The sequence below is a fragment of the Terrapene carolina genome, unplaced genomic scaffold (assembly GCF_002925995.2).
Source record: "Terrapene carolina triunguis isolate 2854851 unplaced genomic scaffold, T_m_triunguis-2.0 Scaffold35022, whole genome shotgun sequence".
Classification (NCBI taxonomy): Eukaryota; Metazoa; Chordata; order Testudines; family Emydidae; genus Terrapene; species Terrapene triunguis.
In genome coordinates, this window is record NW_020699373.1 from 6,306,032 (window position 1) to 6,324,069 (window position 18,038).

An 18,038-nucleotide genomic window follows, 5' to 3' on the forward strand; every position below is an offset into this window, starting at 1 on the left:
GTGACTCCATTCACTCCCCCGGATTTCAGTTATTGCCTTTGTACTTATGAGCCTAGCATATAAAGCTGGTGGAATTTTTTTTTTTTGGACAAAATATTTTCCAATAGAAAAATGCCATTTTGTCCAAACATAAATGGTTTATGAAAATATAATGGGTTTGATTTATAATATAATGGGTTTATCAGGAAGGTTTCTCAGGTCCAGGATACAAGAAAGGAGTTAGGGTGCTCAACTGGGATCTGGGAAAACTTATGTTCAAGTTCTTGCTCTAATCAACAGGCTATTGGCTATTCCGGCATGGGGTGGGGGGGAGTTCTCTCGTTTTTCCCCTCAATATTTCGAAAGTTCTTGTTTTCATTCCACACTGGACCTAAAAGAAATTTCAAAACCTCAAAGTTTTTAACAAAATGGAATTGTTTGCCAGCCAGCCCTACTAATCTATAGCACCCAAACTCTTTCCCTCCTTCACAGTCCCTTTCTAAAACCCCTATCCATTTCCTTAATGTTTGAATATGAAGTTCTCATATTCCCCTATTAAAACTGTCTTCCTTTACATCCCCATCTAATTTCTCCAGTGACAATAGCTCTATCCTTCCATTTACCTAGCCTCAAAACCTTAGCAGTGAGCAGACAGTGTCATTTTTGACAATCCACTTTACTTTTCCCTTCACATCCAGGCTCTCACCAAATCTGGTCAATTCTCTCTCTTCAAGACATCAAAAAACATACCCTTTGCCCCCTAAACCTACTGCTGAAATTCTCAGTGTGAATTCATTTTCTCACGTACACAATGCACTTTGCCCTGTGTTCTGATCATCTCTCTTATCTGCGATCATCTCCCCCAAGCACATGCTCACACAGTTCTTGAGTCCCTTCACTGCTTTCCTGTCTCATTCTGCATCATAAGCATTTACAAGATGCTTATCACCACAGTATCTAAGATTGGATTGCACATGGATTAAAAGTATATTGAGATCTACATGGGGGACTGGAGGTAGGGTTGCCAACTTTCTACTCGCACAAAACTGAATACCCTTGCCCCACCCCTCCTCCAAGGCCCCGCCTCCTGCTCACTGCATTCTCCCCCCCCCCCGTCGCTTACTCTCCCCACCCTCATTCACTCGCTCATTTTCACCAGGCAGGAGGTTGGTGGGGGGTGAGGGCTCCGGCTGGGGGTGTAGGCTTGTGGGGGCTGGGGATGAGGGATTTTTCATGCAGCAGGGGGCTCCGGGCTGGGAGGAGGTTAGGGTGTGGGGAGGAGTGTGAGGGCTCTGGCTGGAGGTGCAGACTCTGGGATGGGACTGGGGATGAAGGGTTTGGTCTGTAGGGGGGTGCTCCAGGCTGGGGCCCAGGGGTTCGGTGGGCGGGAGGGGAATATGGGCTAGGGTAGGGGGTTGAGGCATGCGGGGGAGGGGGTGGGGATGAGGGCTCCGGCTGGGAATGCAGGCTCTGGGGTGAGGCTGGGGGGAAATGAGGGCTTTGGCTTGGGATGCAGGCCCTGGGGTGGGGATGAGGGGGCTCAGAGCTGGGTCAGAGGGTTGGGGCACAGGGGTGAGGGCTCTGGGATGGGGCTGTGGATGAGAGGTTTGGGGTGTAGGAGGGTGCTCTGGGATGGGACTAAGGGTTTCAGAGGGCAGGAGGGGGATCAGGGCTGGAGCAGGGGGTTGGGGTGTGGGAGAGGGTCAGTTGTGCAGACTCCAGGCAGCGCTTACCTCAGGCAGCTCCCAGAAGCAGCGGCATGTCCCCCCTCTGGCTCCTACACAGCGGCATGGCCAGGCGGCTCTGCACGCTACCCATCTGCAGGCGCCACCTCCACAGATCCCATTGGCCATGGTTCTCAGCCAATGGGAGCTGCAGCACTGTGCGGAACCCCCTGGCTGCCCCTATGCGTAGGAGCTGGAGGGCAGACATGCCGCTGCTTCTGGGAGCCACGCGGAGCCACAGCTAGTAGGCCTTAGCCCCACTGCGCCACCGACCGGACATTTAAGGTTGAAACCACGGGGAAAAACATTTCAATTGACCCAATAATCCAAAAAAGTGTTTTGGAATTTCTGTTCAAAATCTCACTAATTGAACAGGAAAGTAGTTGTCCACTTACCTCCAGTACTCTGCTGTATCTACTAGTGTTGTAAATAAGGTAGAATTGATAGAATTTGGCTGAACATTGCCTCTTATTTACAATCCATGACATCACATTCACTGCCTACTGCCTATAGTTCAAGCTCTCCTGGTTTTGATAGGAGAATAGTACTGTAGTTCTATTTTGTAGATCCTTCTCTCCCTATCTGTACCTGTATGATTGCATGAAAAGAGAGACTCTCAACCCTTGTTTGTATTGACACATGCACACTACAGGCTAGCTACAGTCAACCTTTAAAAATTTTACTCTGCTAGCCAGGCTTTTGTGGAATGAGGAGCACTGCTACTGTCATGGTTGAGCAGTGCGAGTATCAACACAACACCAGACACACTCTCATCGGCCAAAACAGCAGGCAGCACAAAATCCAACACGCTGCTGCTCAAATGAGGGGTGCGAGATTGAGAAGTGCAGTGCCAAAATGCAGAACAAGAATGAGCATGCTGCTGTTAACTGGCTTCCCAGCAAAAACAGAGCAATAATTGGAAATACTTCCTGTATGCTTATTTTTATTTTAAAATTTAAGAATATAGCAAACCTCCAGCTCTCCCTCATACATGTACAGTGACTATTTTCAGCTGCAGAATACATATCACCCTACCTAACTTTTCCTCAGGTTCCTGCCACACTTTGTCATAAAGTTTCTAGGTAGGGTGACCAGATGTCCCGATTTTATAGGGACAGTCCCCATTTTTGGGTCTTTTTCTTATATGCTCCTATTACCCCCACCCCCGTCCTGATTTTTCACATTTGCTGTCTAGTCACCCTATTTCTAGGTAACAGTCAGTTCTACTCAACATTATTCTATCCACTTCTTCAAAGATGCTTTCCCATGTGCTTTCCTAGATAACTGCAAAACAGGTTTAAACCAGACACTATGAGCAAAGTAGGTTTTTCTCATTCTTTTGTCTTCACAGGATTGACAGAAATAAAAAAAGCTAAGTCTTGGACTATGGATAACAGATTCCAGACCAGTAAAAGACATTCACGTAGAGCCTGATCCAAAGCCTTCTGAAATCATACCACACTCCATACTGCTGGAATCTGATTTTGCACTTAAGTAAACATTTGTACATTTTGTTCATCTCTCCTGATAACTTTCCACAAACACACATCATCATGCGCTAGTCTCCATTCAGCATGTGCCAATGGCCAAGTTTCCCTCTTTATACAGAGTAGGAAAAGTAACTGTGATTACTGTGTGTGGTATCTGTGGGCAGTTGTTGACTGCTTACTCACTGTAAATGGTATTTAGCCAATTCCAGACTCACAACAAAAATCTGTGCGGATGAATACATTAGGATCTTTGCTTCTCCTCAATATGCCAGTGATAAATGCATCGTCTGAACTAATTCATGCTCTCATCAGGCAATGAGTGAATACAGTAACTGCCATTTAGTAACAACCGTAAAGTGCCAAAAATAAAGTGCTGGCTAAGTGCTATTCAGAAACTAGAAGAACTCATAAGAAGCAATGTGGTGCACGGGACAGGCTATAGGACCTGTTGACAGGAGACCTGGGCTCTATAGCAATTCCTGACCCACACTCACAGCATAAACCAAAGCAACTTGATTTTTACTGGTAGCACCCAGAGGCCCCAAACAAGATCAGAATTCTAATCTGTCAGGGACAGTAACACATATGAAGAGACTACAATCTAAATAGACAAGACAGAGAAAGAAAGTATCATCATCAACCTCATTTTGCAGCACAGAGAGATTAAGAAACTTGTCCAAGGTCAAAAAGCAAGCCCGAGGAAGAGCTATGAATAGACTGCAAGTTCAGTGGAAGAACAGTTCAGTGACTTTACCACAAGAACATCCTGCTCTCTTCACATTTCAAAATCTTTTACCTCACTTCCTCAGCTGTAAAATGAGGATAATGAAATATAGCTCGCCTTTGTAAAAATGCTAATCTCATGGGTAAAAAATGTTAGGAATAATGAGAATCTGTTTTGACTATTACATTTTGTTAATGGTGCCAAATTCTCCACGCAGTTACACCTATATACAGCTCCACTGAATTTTGTGAAATTGCATCAGACCAGAACCAGGCCTTTCCTTCTCCTGCCCCCGCTCCTCCCCACACACGCCACACTTTTCTTCTTAAAAACCCTAAAGACATTCATAATTCTCAGTAAATTATGTTTACTAAATTAAATTGGTCCGGATTAGAGAGATGAAAAGGTTTGCCTTTTTATTTTGCTAACTACATTTGAGCATGTAGTAATCTCAAACACAGCAATCTAATCAAGAGTAAAATATTGAAGATTTGTGCTTGTTCAAATTGATTTCTGTTTAGGTAAATGAATTTTCCATTTTTTCTGATGACATCTGACCTTCAGTTGTATAACTGGGTGGTGACATTTCTTTAAATTAAATCAAATTACATTTAACATTTTTAGGGTAATTGTGCTGCTGTTCCATTACAAATACATCAAGCAATCACTGGCGAGGGTGGGACTGTTTTATGTTGTGTTAGCCCTACAAGTGCCTGCAAGAAACCTCAAATCAAAAGGCAAAGGCTAGATTTTCTCCTCATTGTGTGCATATGCAATTGACAGCTACTCAAACAGTGTGGGTTTTTTAATCCTTTTAAAACATAAGTGCTCATTTATTTATTTTTACTTTCATGCACAAAAGGGTTCTGACCCAGTAAAGACATATATGGATAAGCAAATATGATTTTTGTGAGTAGTCCCATTGACTTCAAAATGGGACTACTCAACTGAGTTAAATTACGTACATGCATAACTCTTTGCAGATTGGAGCCTTATGCCATACCAGTTTATTTGAGCTGTCATAAATGTTTCCATATCACAGCGTTATTGTAACCATGTTGGTTCCAGATTATTGGAAAGACAAGGTGGGTGAGGTAATCTATTTTATTGGACCAATTTCTGATGATGAAAAAGACAAGCTTTAAAGCTACACCAACTTGAACAAGAGCTCTTTGTAGCTTGAAAGCTTCTCTCTTTCACCACCAGAAGTTGGGCCAATAAACACACCTCGTCTTTCTATGTAACAGCGCAATCCAGATCCCACTGAGTCAATAGCAAACTCCCACACCCCCACTTTATCCATGGTTTGGGACAAGGCCCTGCATGAAGTCCTTGCTAAACACTGTCAGAAAACGAGACATGAGGGGGCAGTCCTTGTGGTTGGAGCAGAGGCAGTCACGCCTAGTAGTGATACAGTGGCAGCCTTGCCAGGAACTGGAGCCAAAAGGTCAGTGATGGAGTCGAGAACTGGTTTGGAACAAAGCAAGAGTATGGCTGGAGCAGGGCTGGGAACAAGGTTGGATCAGCCTAAGGCCTGTGGAGTCGGTCACCAATATCAGGCCGGGGAGAGTTCCAAGCCATGAAGTGATGTTGGGCAGACTAAGCTTGTCTGGGTACAATCAATGCAATTTACAAATGAGGTCGGATGCACAAATGTTACTGGATGGTCCCAATGAATGGTCAGCTAGGCCACATCCTTCGCAGTTTACCGGGTACACGAGTCATCCACAGAGGAGCTTAGAATCCTGCTCCTGAACCATGATGTGGGGTGGAGTTATCCACGTTATGCCTTCAACAAGAAAACATTGAATACTGGATGTATTTCATTGGTACAGGGTAACTGGAGCTTGAAGGTTACTGGGAGAGATGATATAACCCAAAAAGTCCACAGAGGTGTGGTCACATTTACATTTCTCAGGTTTCCCATACAGAGTGTTTGCTCAAAGACATTCAAGTATTAACTGGACATGGTACTCATGCAGGGTTTGGGTCTCTGGAAAAATAAGAAAGTTATCTAGGTAGATTATAAACTGGTCCAGAACATCCCTGATATCATCATTAACCAAATGCTGGAATGTGGCGGGGACATTTCAGAGACCAAAAGGCATAACAAGGTACTCGAAATATCCATACGGCGTATGAAAGCCTGTTTTCCATGAATTGCCCTCTTGGACATGGACTGGTCTAGTCACCATGTAGGTAGAATGTAATGAAAATTTTAGCCTAGCTGACCCTCTCCAGTAGTTCATTGATCGATGGCAAAACGGAGGTTAAACTGCAAGGTTTCTTGATGGTCTTGGCTTACAACCTGGAGGGATGAAGTCTCAGATGACTGGACCCGAGAACAGCAGGCTGCCACAGATTGCCTCCACCAGGTCAAGGATGAGCTTCCTTTGTACCAGCAGTTTAGCAAATCCAGAGTCCATAAAATGAGGCTCTGGAGTGTCAGCACAAGCTGAGTGAAGTTCACTTCAGTTGTAGAGAGGGTCTGAAACTGGAGTTTGATATGGAGATAGAATTGGCCATTGCTGGTGGCAGTTATGATGCATGTAGGTAGGAGAGGAGGTTTACTCAGGGAACTCAATTCAGTTATTCTGTCCAGCTGTGTCCTCTATAATGAGGCTGAACACACCCATCTTCCTGGACTAGCTGTAGAACAAGGTTTGAGGGGACAGCTGATGGCAAAGCAGCCTCTTTCCCCGCAGTACCGGCCGAGTTCATACAGACAATGATATTCCTTCTCTCGAGCTGAGAAGCGCCTGTGTGTCATGTCTACCTGCATGGGTTCAGGTGCAGCAATTGCCTAGCGGGGTGGTAGTAATAGGGCAGGGGCCAGGCGTATGCCTTTCTCCTTTTCTGATATTGCTTAAATAGTCAATTGGGATACACAACTCAATGCAGGGGTGCAATGCAATGCCTCTGTCAAGCTGTCTGCAGTGGCTCACAAATGTGAGTGCCAACCTCAGGGCAGACTGTTACAAACCAGGGCACAAACCCCAACCGGATTGTGAGTTCTGTACTTAGATTTCAACAACCAAGCATCAAGTGTGAACTCCTCAAGTGCTATAACAGCCTTAGAATGGAGTTACCAACAGTCCCCTTGGGTACTCTGGTCTATCTTGCCATCCTAGCAAACTTGCCTTTGTGATAGATGGTCCCTTACACCAACAATCACAACAATATTCAGATAACTCCCAGTCTCAAAGGACCAGTTTCTTACCCCAGGTCAGTTGTACCTCAGATCTCACACCAAAGACAATGCTTGTATGCAATCCGATAATAAACTAACTAAAGATTTATTAACTAAGAAAACACAGAGTAATTTACAAGGTTAAAGCAGGTAAAAATACACACACACATGAGTTACAGTCTTAGGTTCCCAGAAGGTAATAGAAACTGCTGTGATACACAAGCTTTCTATGTCCTCCAGAGCTAACCCAAGACAAGTAGCAAAGGGATCCCTTGCTTCTGCTTAGAAATATTGCCCTCTCCAAATTCCAAGCAGCATAAAAGATACAAGTTCCTTCTGCTCAGGGATTTTTATTCCCTTCCATGAGAGTTCAAACTGATGGGACTCGTGTTTGTGCACATCTCCTCTTCATGGAGGGGAGGGGAGAAGGGCAATCAACAAAGTCTTCGCCCTTTGATGATTCACAATGGCTTATTTGGTTTTAAGGGGCCTTTGTGTGTGTAGGACCAGCATGTTACTTTAATTAATGCTTCTTTCATGTTTGCTGTGTTATAAAGTTATAGAGGTTTACAATACAAACACTCAATATGGCTTTATACTATGGGCTACAGATGTTGTAAGTCAGATCAATACATGCAGCATCTTACAAGCATCTCATCAAAGCTAAACACTGAACACATTATCATCAACTTAACATCTACTTGAATAATGCTAACACACAGGCAGGGCTGGCCTTACCATGAGACAAACTGAGGCGGCCACCTCAGGTACCAGACTGGGGGGGGGGCGCCACTAGGACCTAGAGTGTAGAAACTTGTGTCTGCTGCTGGTGCATATGTATTCTCTCTGCTCTAGATGCACAGAGATGGAGGAGTGCTGTGCTGGAGGAAGGAGGGCACAAGAGACATAACAGGCAGGCAGGAGAAAAAGTGAGGGGGAATAACAGAAAGCAGCAGGAGCTGCAGGGAGAGAGAGGAGGAGGAGCCTCTTATGTACCTCTCTAGCACCCCCAGGAGCCTGGACTGATTAATACCAGCTTCTCAGGGAGCTTCCTGTTTCCTGCTGCTTCCCTAAGCCCACTTGAGGAGAACAGGCAGTCAACGGAAGTAGTAGGAGCCTTTGTCCCTTTCAATTGAGTGTTGAGAGCCACTATAGCTGGCACAGAACAGCAGTCACAAGTCAAAGAAGAAAATGCCCCTCTGGGGCAGCATTCAGAAGAAGAAAGCAACAAAGGAAGCTTTTCTATCTTAGCAGGAAGGAGCTCTCCTGAGATACATAGATACAAATGTTCACGGTGAGCCTTCTGGCCTCAGTGAGGAGATGCCCGATCTTCCAGTTAGTCAGAGTGCAGGTGACCTGGCAGCTACTGCAGCATCCATATCTCCATCTCAAATAGATGTAACCATGCACATTCCTGAAGAAAAGTGTAGATCAGAGAAGAGCGTGGTGGAGGCGCAAGAAACAGCTGCTGCTGAGTTTAGTTCCTTAAGTCAAGTATCCAGGACTGTGGACCCACTTGAGCAGTAGCCTGAGGGACTTCCTTCTACTGCATGGGCCACAGCAAGTGAAAATCTTCATGTTCCCCAAAGACAATGAAAATAGAAGTTTCCATCCAACACATGACTGGCGAGGAATCCTCAATGGTGACAAAGTAGAGAGGCCATGGCTTATGTACTCAAAAACCCAGAATGCTGCATGCTGTTTTTGTTGCAAACTCTTCCAGTCCAATGTTCCAGCCACATTGGGTTCTACAGGAACAAAGGACTGGAAAAATCTGGCTAGAAATCTGGCATGCCATGAGAAGGCAGCAAATCACCAGAGCATTCCATAGGTGGAAAGAGCTTGAGATGAGACTAAGGTTAAAGGCCACCATAGATGATCAGCATCAAGAGAAGATTGCATCAAAGTCTTTTTATTGGCAAAATACACAGATCCAAGAATTAAACCCTCGAGCTTTTGTCCCATGCAGTTCTCATTCATTGAACTTGGTGGTCAGTGATGCAGCATCAGCTCCTAGTGAGGCTGCTGAATTTTTTAATGTGATTCAAAAGCATCTATGTATTTTTCTCTGCATCGACTCATTGATGGCAAATTTTGAAGCAACATCTGGGAACATCCTCTCTGACACTGAAACCACTGGGTGCCACACGATGGGAAAGTCGAGTGGAGGCGATAAAGCCTATCAAACACCAAATTGGGAAGATAGATGATGCCATAGTTGCCATTATGGAGGATAATGCTATGACAGGAACTGTTCGTGGGAGAACAGTGGCGGAGGGAAACGGAATCACCAGAAACATACATAACTTCAAATTTCTGTGTGTGTCTTAGTGTTGTGGCATGACATACTATTTGAAATAAATGTTGTAAGCAAGAGACTCCAAGGTGTTGACTTTGATATATCTGGAGCAATGGAACAACTGGACAAAGCAAAGTCATACCTACAGTCTTACCGGTCAGGTGAGGGATTTCAAAATGTTCTGAAGAGTGCACAGAAGTTGGCAGAGGAACTTCAAGCTGAAGCTATTTTCCCACCCATTCAAGAATACAAGAGTCACTGAAGATGACATTTTGATTACAAGGCACGGGATAATCCCATAAGAGACCCCAAACAACAATTCAAAGTTGAATTATTTAACCAAGTGCTAGATTGTGCAATACAGTCAGCTGAAGAATGTTTCATGCAGTTCAAGGAACACAACAGTATATTTGGGATGTTGTATGATATTCCAAAACTCTTCACTATACCTGAAGAAGACCTACACCAGCAATGCAGGGCACTAGAGACAGTGTTGACACAAATGTGACATACGCGATATTGATGCAAGTGATTTAGGTGATAAACTGAAAGCCCTTTCAAGATACATTTCAGCAGGATCAACTCCAAAGGCTGTTCTGGAATATATGTGCACAAATAAGATGACCACCTTCTCTCCAAATGCTTTTGTTGCTCTGCGCATACTTGTAACACTTCCTGTAACAGTTGCCAGTGGAGAACGCAGCTTCTCCAAGCTGAAGTTAATAAAAAACACATCCACGCTCCACAATGACACAGGAGAGGCTGGTCGGCCTTGCAACCATCTCAATAGAGCATGAGCTGGCCCAGATTGTGGACCTTCAGGAAGCAGTTCAAATCTTTGCAACCAAGAAGGCATGGAAAGCACCACTTTGATTATTCAAACAGCTAATAATGCCAGTGTTTACTATGCAGACAAGAAAAATTACATTTGCTGTTCAGACGTTTGAAAGTTAAGTGTTACTTAACATTTTTGAACAAGGCATTGTAAGTTGTTAGTTCTCCTTTGGGGTAGGTAGCAGAGCAGTACCATGAGAGGAGTAGAACAGGAAGAAGGCAGAACTGAGACTTTCCAAAGTTTTGGCCGAAGTGAGGGGAGCATGGGGGCGTCATTTGAACTCCCCGCCTCAGGTGCCAAAATGTTGTGGGCCGGCCCTGCACACAGGTGAGCCAGACTGGGTTCCAGATAGGCATCTGTCAGTGTTCAGTGAGGCCGAGGTGGTTTGACATGAGCTGGCATCTCATCTTCCAGCATCAGAACCTCCAACATGCCTCTCCTGCCCCCTGCCCCATCCACTATATCAGGGCTCCTAAGGGGGTCCTCAGGAAGCAGGCTTATTGCTGCTTTCCACCATGCCTGCACCAAGGCGATTCTCCCCTGGTGGGGAACTAGGGCTTTTAGGGCCCCTTTACATCACACTGGCCCTTTTACAAGGTGGAAATAGGCAAAAGGTAAGGGTAAGTGAAATCCAAGGGCCAAAATCTCAACCCCACTGAAGTCAATGGGAATTTTGCCAGCGACCTTAGTGGGGCTAGGATTTCACACAAGTGTTCTCTTCAAGAAGAGCTGGGAATAGACCTTGTGCAACCTATTACTCACCGTATTTGTAAAGCATGGAAGAAGATAGTTAGTTTACTGCTTCCTGGGGTAGAGATGAGATGCTTTGGTCAGTAATAAAGGTTGTGAACTGTACAGAAATATAAAAAACACCAGTTTGTAGAAGAGGCAATGACAGAAACAATGGTTTCCTTAATCCCAACCTAGGGCACTTTCCCCGTAGCCAAAGGGTATTCTGTGAACTGGTATGACAGGGCTGCCAAATGTGTAAGAATCCTGAGAGGTGAGTGACACTCGGAAAGTCTGTCTTACAGTCTATTTGTTGTCCCTCTAGGTGGGATTCTGCAAACCCTTTTCTCATGTAGGTAATTCCTTTGGGTTCAATTGCTTCTGCAGGTTGCCACATACGTTGTGAGTGTAGTACCATTTTTCACTTACATCTCTGTGCAAACAGAATAATGAAGGTCATATGGGAAACATGATAATCTGTACAGAGTTTAGAAATATAGAGGAGGAACACTATTGTGGAAAAGTTGAATATGTTTGGCTGAGCGAAGTAAGAGTAATGTCTTTAGTTGCTATCATGCAGAGACTCAGATTTCAGGAACACATTTTTCTGAATGGCGAACTACAAAGAGGATAAAATTTGTCTCGGGATACAGATGTCAGCTCTCTCTGACTCTGAAGCAACATCATGATGTACAAGCCATGTAGCAGCTTTGGATTTCCTCAGAGAGGTATCCCACTGGGATAAACGGTGCTACAGTGAATTGTCAACAAAAATGAAAAGCCACAGGACTAGCATGATACATGTCAAACAGTACCTCTCATTCACTGTGCTTTGTGCCATGTCCTTTGCTCATCCCCATCTTTTGTACTTTTTATTTTTCATCTATATATGGTAGGTGATAAGATATTTGCTTCAAGGAACTTCTGTTCTTACAAATCTGTAAAGTGTCAGTGCATATTTTGCTATTATATAAAGAATAAATAACATCAGGATTCCAAGATGCTCAGATATGATGGTGTTGGTGGATTTATAAATGAATAAACAGAGTCCTAAGTGTGAGATTCTAATCAGGTGCAGCTGTCTGTAAAACATAAAATATTCCCTATATTCTGAAAAACCAGGTTATGATCTTTAAAAATAGAGTCATATGCATATTAATATCAGCTGCTGTACTGACATTTCAGTGCAACAATAGAGTTGACATTTTAAGCAGAGTACCTGCTTTTAAGTCATAAGTTCAGACGATAAACCAGGCACAGATCATAAACTAAATTTGACAGGAAAGGTCCATTAGCATTCTTGACTTTCATAGACAGAATGTTTGTATAAGCTGAAACTAGACATTTGGCTAAAACAAACTTAAAGGACCTTTGTTCAGATTAGAATATAAAATCAAGACTTTTACCAAAAATTTAAAATACTTACATTTAAGGCCATACAGACTATGTTCAAAAAATGCCATACCAAAATCTTTAAGAATTTATTAACCTGTTTCATACACTAGCCTATAAATCTCTAGACCGGTGGCTAAATTCAATTTAGGGAGCGCTCAACACCTCCAGCAAACAGCCCTTTATCTGTAACTTACCTCCAACAGGGTCAAAGTGAGGGATATGTTAACTATTATTAACTGGCAAGCAATTATTAGCTCTACATGGGTAGTTCATTTTATTATATTTTAACTGTTGATTATATTTTACAAATTAAGAGTTTAATTTCTGTGATAGCACTAGAGCCCTGGATGGACACTTCTGTTGGCTAGATATTGGAACAGGTCTGCATGAATGCAATTAATCAATGAGACATGAAATCCAGGACTCAGACTTATCCCAAGGCATTTTTCTCAGAGTATTTAAATTAAAAACTCCCAGCTGGCCTGTGCTGGCAGACTCAGGCTAAGGAACTAATTGTGGTGTAGGTGTTTGGGTTGAGGCTGGAGCTCAGACTCAAGGACCCTGCAAAGCGGGAGGGTCCCAGAGATTGGATTGCAGCCCCTCAGCTGGCAAGGGCTAATTGCAGTGTAGACAGACCCCCAGAGGACTCTTTTCCTCTCCTCCATTTATAAATAGCTTGTCTATGACATTAAAGCAAACCTAAGCACAGCTCCTTTCCAGAAGTACAGGTATTCAAGTAAGTTCTTAGGTCATACTCCAGTGGATCAGGCAGAGAGGAGATCTGAATCAACATTTACCTCCCAAGTGAGTGCCTTAATTATTAGATAGAGAGTGAAAATGACTCTCTCTTTGACCCAATGAATACTTACATTTTTATACAAAAAGGAACAGCTTCAACAGGAGAAACTGAGAGCAACCCATCCCACAATAATATAATTACGTTCACCTGGAAGGAGTTGTGGGATGGGGGGAGGGGAGAGAATCTGAGTTCAAGTCCTTGCCTCACAGTGGGGATTCAAACCTGGATCTTCCACATCCCAGTGACTGCCCCGATCACAGGGCTAAAGGTTATAAGGGACAAATACACAGAGAATTTTCTGAAGCTGGCCCTTTTTTAAAAAAAGGGAACATTTCATAGGATCTGAAAAAGGCTCATCTGATTTGCTGACAAATTCCAAACTTTTCTGGAAACAAACTTTTTATTTATTTTTTGGTTTGCTGTCTGAAGTGGAAAAGTCAATTATTCGCCAAGCTCGACGTAGGAGTGCGAATGCAGCCTGGTGACACTCAGCACCATAGCAGAAGAAAGATATATGGAGAATGCTTTTTTAGTATGACTTTACATCCATAAGGCTCTCTTATACCCCCCACTCTCTTGTTTCCAACAACTTAAATGCCAAAATAGGCCAATGGCAGTGAAAACATGGAGAGAAAAGCAGAAAATCAATGAGAAAGAAGAGACTTGTCTCCTGAAGTCAAATGTTAAATTTTACACAACCAGTCACCTAGTGGGTGTCATAGGTACACACTACAATACATCAGAGCATTGGCCAATCATGTGTGGCATCTTATCTGATGCTTTAGAGGAAGATGAAGCCAAATCCATAATTTAACCAAGCAACGTATGGGGAGATATTTCCTATCTGATCACGGTATATTATGAACTTACACACAGAAACTAGAGGTTCGATTACCCTTATCAGTTCCTTAAATAACATAGCTGCAAAAGCTAGTGCACATATTTTTTTAGTTGTTCCTAAAAGGAATCCAGCCACAATATATATCTCCAGGGTGAGCATCAATGAATTCCACATACTCCTTTTAGAGTGAAGTTTTCAAGAGTGCTCAGCATTGTCCTAACTCTATTCCCATTCAAGTCAGTGGGAGTGTCACTCCATTTTATCCCACTCTTAAATCCTATTGATGTTTTATTTAACTATATATAATATATGCTCCGTAAACTGGGAAAAGCAAATCAGATCTCTAATCCAAACCACACACAGCTATCAGCAGGTAGGAATGGCTAGGTTTAACTTCTGCCATCAGATACAGATGTGCAACTCCCATTGTAGCAAAAGGCAGATACTGCCCACCTCTGGCAATCTTATTTTGGTGGTGTTTAATGGTAAAGCTGAGTAAACAATTCATAACGAATAACTTACTTGACAAATTTAGCCTCTCTCTTCAGCCCTACCCCCACTGAACGATCATGCATATTCAATTTATTTTGCAGAGCTTCTCTCTCTCTCAGAATTTTCCATCATGCTGTTCATCATACAATCCAATTTACTGTATGGACTGATTGTGAACAGTTCACACAACTATCTCATATTTAATATTTGAAATTTGAGGTGTGTTGTTTAGTGGTGACTGTCAGAAACAATACGCTGTGACTTACTGCCCACCACTGGGTGAACAAATATTGGAACTGAATCCAATAATTTAGTTTGGGGTCAGTTCAATATTGATTTGTTTCTGCCGGAGATGCTGCAGTGCCTCATGAGAGTTTAGTTTAGGAGCCTAAGGGCTCCATTCTCCTCTATGGGCCATCCTCCCTGGATAGGCTACTACTGCCTCCCTCCGCCACAATGATTCATTGCAGCAGTTCAGCCAGAGGGAAGACTGCAGTGAATCATGAGAGAAAGACTAGCCAGAGAGCCTAGGCGCTTGAACTACAATTGCCCCAAGGCACTGTGGCAGCTTGAATGGATCCAGTTCAATGTCAAAGCAACCTGAAGAAATTCAATTGACATTTTTGACACTTTCTATTTGAAAAATATTGCTATTTTGACGTTTCATCCTGATTCAGGAAGAAAACAAAAATGTTGAAACATCAAAATTTCCTGTGGGATTTCTCAACCAGCTCTAAATTCAATTTAGGACATGTCTACACCACCACATGCTCCCCACCACCAGCTGAGTTTTTTTCCATTTGTGGCAAGTATAGGATATAAAGTCTTTTCTGAAATGAGGTGTCAACGATTCTGAAGTTGTGAAGGACTACACAGGAACTCCAACAAGTTTCTACAGATTAATACTTCAGTTCAACACCAACTGAGAAGGCATACACATTAGACATCTTTTCTTTTTGATATACACAACTCTTTTATAATGAGCTTTCCTCTCTAGGGAAAGCAAATGATCTAACTTCTAAATTAAATAAAGACAAGTGCAAATTACTTCACTTAGGAAGGAATAATATCAAGTGCACAACTACAAAATGGGAAATAATTGGCTAGGTGGAAGTACTGCTGAAAAGGATCTGGGGGTTATAGTGGATCACAAACTGAATACGAGTCAACAATGTGATGCATCTGCAAAAAAGGCTGATATTGCTGGGTGTATCAACAGGGGTGTCATATGTAAGACATGGGAGGCACTTGTGCCATTCAACTCAGCACAGGTGGTCCGATTCTTGGTGTCACACTTCAGGAAAAATGTGGAAAAATTGGAGCGAGTCCAGAGAAGAGCAACAAAAATGTTATAAGGTTTAGAAAACCTGATATATGAGGAAAGGTTAAAAAATGGGCACAGTCTTGAGAAAAGAAGACTGAGGTGTGACCTGATAACAGTCTTCAAATATGCTAACGATTGTTATAAAGAGGACTGTGATTAACTGTTCTTCACGTCCACTGAAGGTAGGACAAAAAGGAATAGCTTAATCCGCAGCAAGGAAGATGTAGATTTGACATTTGGAAAAACCCTTCATATCTATAAGGGTAGGTAAATTCTGGATTAGGTTTCCAAAAGAAGCTGTGGAATTTTCACTAGTGGAAGTTTTCAAAAATAGGTTGGACAAACACCTGTCAGGGATGGTCTAAGGTGAACTTGGGCCTGCTACACCGCAGGGGGCTGGACATGGCGACTTCTTGAAGTCCCTGCCAATTCAACAGTTCTATGATTCTGTAAAAATTAGATGTTCCTTCTGATTCATCGAACAGATCAAGGGTACTCCACGGAGCATTTAATACCTACCTTCACTTTCTCCTAGGCGGAGCCATCCAATTAGTCCAACGTTAGGGCCTGATCCCACAAATGACTGCACGTGGGCAAACCCCTGTGCTATCATAGAGCCCCAAAGACTTCAGTGTCTTTCTGCCCCAAAGAGCGTGCAAACTTAGTTTAAGACAAGATAGAATAGGTGCATGAGAAACAGAGGGGAGGATGGTATAGCTGTAGAAGGAGCATGTTTTTCCTTAGACTATTGTACACACAGTTTAGAGGCTTGGTCATCTATTGTAAGAATAATCAGTGGCGGTAGTTTCACCAACAGCACTGCTCATCACTTTTAAGTTAGTGACACTTGTGCAACCTCACTGAAGGCAATAAGTGTGCACAGGTGTAACTGAGGATGTACTTAGGTCTGCAGAACCTTTATTACTGATGATAGTGAAAGGAGGAAAGAACCCAACGTGATTCTCAGAATTTAAGGTTAAGCCGCTAATAAAAGAAACATTTTACTATAAACTAAACACATTTAATATGTAAAACACTGGGATCCACGATGGAACCCCATCATGCCATTTTTACAATAATTTCCAGGGTGGCCAATGCAAATTGGCACAATAGGAATAAGACTTAAGAAGGCTCTTTAGTTGACATTGGTTCACATGCATCACAGTCTGAAAGGAGGAATCAGCAAGACAGGTTCAGACATCTAGAGAGCAAGAAACTATCAAAAGCACTAAGGGGAAGTAGGAGCACAAGTCCCACTGAAAGTTGACCTTACCTATGCTTAACAAAACTAGGTAACAGCCATTTTCCAAATCCACTTCCAGACGTCCACTTTCTTTGATTAGCACAGCAAACCACAAGAATCATACGGGAGCAGAGAGCCTAAATCAAGGGTTCATGTTTCAATGTATGTACCATATTTCCTGTATGACTGCCCGCTGGAACAGAAATTGCAGACTAAATGAAGATGCTAAATCAGCTGCTTCTTCCTGGAGTCACATGCTGATCTGTAACCATGAAGGTAGCTTTGTGGAGGCAGATTCATGAATGAGGGCAACCTGGTTATTTGTTATTCTATCAGACTAGGAATCAGTCCACATGAGTAAAGAGAGCAAGAAGATTGTAGAAAAGAGTGAATCCTTGTTTCATTGCCTGAATTAGATGTGAAAACAATGAAACCGAATGTAATCTGACAATGTTCTTTTATATTTCGCTCAGCTTTTCTTTCACACAGAGAAGCAAGCAACACTGGCAGAATATGTTATTACTCTTAAATTTCTGAGTTCTGCCCACCTATATCATTCAGTTTTGCTTTACTGCGTTTTATTCCCCTCAGCAATAGAGTTGACAAATTAGTCTGAGTTGTCCTTGGGACCCTGAAAAAATATTGTATAACTCATAAGAACCCCCCTGCCCTACATGGGCCAACATTTATTTGTAGATCTGTTTGATGCACACTCCCCCACCCCCACAGGCCCATTCTGTCCTCAGTTGCACCTTTACATTACCATTGATGGGGTTACATGAGAGTATCCAATGGCTGAACTTTGCTCCCACTGTTTAAAAATCAGTCAACACAAAATCATACAGAATACAAGATATCTTTTTAAGCCAATAAAGGTAAGATGCAAGAATGATCAGGACTGCCCTAAGGACATCAATTTCACACACACACACACACACACACACACACACACACACACACACACACACACACAC